Here is a 1,777-nt window from a genome sequence, read left to right as displayed (position 1 = left end):
CCTGAACCCTGACTTTGTGTATATAGTTGTAAACATGGATTTTTCTGGGTTTTGGTTTTCTTTTTTTCCTTCCCCTGCTTTGGCTTGTTCTTTTTGGTTTGCATCTAACCTGCTAGGTGGATGTCTGCAGAATTCTCTGTGTCCTGTGCAGTCAGCTTTCGTTCATTCTCCCAGCTCTGTTGCATAGCAGTCCCTCAGCATGTTTTTCTGGAAAAAAGAAAAAACTGGCTTGCCTGTCGCCCCCAGGGGCCAGTCAAGGGCCACTGAGGGATCAAGCTCTCAGCAACACGACGCGTTTCTGCCGCCACTTCTGGCTGACTGTGTGTCCTGTGACCAACGGCTTGCTTGGCTGGTTTATGCCTCCTCATCTTGACCTTTTTAGCAGACTGCCAGCTGCTTCCTACTAAGGTTCAGTCTGGGATGGCTGGTGGCTCTGCCTGGAACTGGGGGTGGGATCCACAAGCCTGGGCCCAGGACCCTTGTCCTAAGGGGGTACGGCTGCTTCCCCTGGAGGGTGGATTTGTAAAGTCCCAAAACCCTGGCAAGTGCCCTGAGAACAGGGTCTAGGAGAGCCAAACCTTTCTAGGTGGAACATGGGGTCCACCAAGGCTCCTCACTGGCTCTGTCTGGGAGGAGTGAAGACCAGTCCCTGCTGTTGACACGGGCCCCTTCACAGCTGACAGACGGAAGACTATCGTGTGATGTGTCTGGTTTTTTCAGTGCTCTGGAGTCTGCACACATCCCCTCCTGATGGTGAGGCCCAGTTAGATTATGACAAGTCCCAAGTGTGGAAAGTGTGGGTTGGGACCAGATCCCGTCACGTTCATGGTCTCCATGCTGCCCCAGGAGGTGTCCGGCAGGGTGTCGGCACCACCACTTTGCACTGTACACATCACTAGGGCATCCTATGAACTGCACTGGCCTTCTGGTTTATGTCTTGGGTAAGCATTTTCATGCCCTCTGCTTACTGTGACAGTCGACGACAAATCTTAAGCTGCCATCTTTGCTGTGGGTAAGTCGGTGTGCTGTCTTGTCTTGCTTTCTCTTCTCACTGCCCCACAGTTCAGTTTTGTGTTAAAAACAGAAAAGCTGTTCAAGGGTCCCATCCCGGCATATTTTCCCTCTTCACTGTAACCCTTTCTCATCCCACATCAAAAGTTACCACAGAAGGTTTCCTTTGTATAGAATATTTATTTTGAAGCTCTATTTTAATAGTATTTATTTTAGAAAGTCTACTATTGTAAGAGTTCTTCTGTTTGTGAAGAAAAAGCAAGTTAAAAACTGAATGTACTGATCTAGAAAATATATATAAATATATATTGTTAAATATACATAGGACTGCTGTTTCTCGTGTGTTTGTGTGTTCACACCCCTGACATCCTCACCCAGCAAGGTGTCAAAGTTTGTCAAAGAACACCTGCTAAATAGAAATGAGTGACCAGGCTCCGGCGGACAGTGTGGCGGGGGGACAGGGCTTCCTGGCCCTGGTCCTGGCTCAAGGATGACCTTAGAGCCCCTGGAGGAAAGCTTCACTTTCTGATGAAGCTGAATCCTGCCAGGTGCTGCTAAATCCTCTGGCAAGCCCTCCCCTATGCAAGAGTGTATTGGTAACAGATGGATGACTGGGAAGTGGGGGAGGTTCGTCTACCTGTCCAATTTATACAAATTCTGCAGCTCTTTTCTTTTCACCTTGGTGTTCCCCAAGCAGATTTTCACATATATTCCCACACACAGGCTTACAGAAGGCAAACAAAAAAACCCTTGGCAGTTTCCTTAT

This window comes from Bison bison, unplaced genomic scaffold, assembly GCF_000754665.1.
Source record: "Bison bison bison isolate TAMUID 2011002044 unplaced genomic scaffold, Bison_UMD1.0 scf7180017864291, whole genome shotgun sequence".
Taxonomy (NCBI): domain Eukaryota; kingdom Metazoa; phylum Chordata; class Mammalia; order Artiodactyla; family Bovidae; genus Bison; species Bison bison.
The sequence above is the reverse complement of the archived record's forward strand: the minus strand, read 5'-3'. Positions refer to the sequence as shown.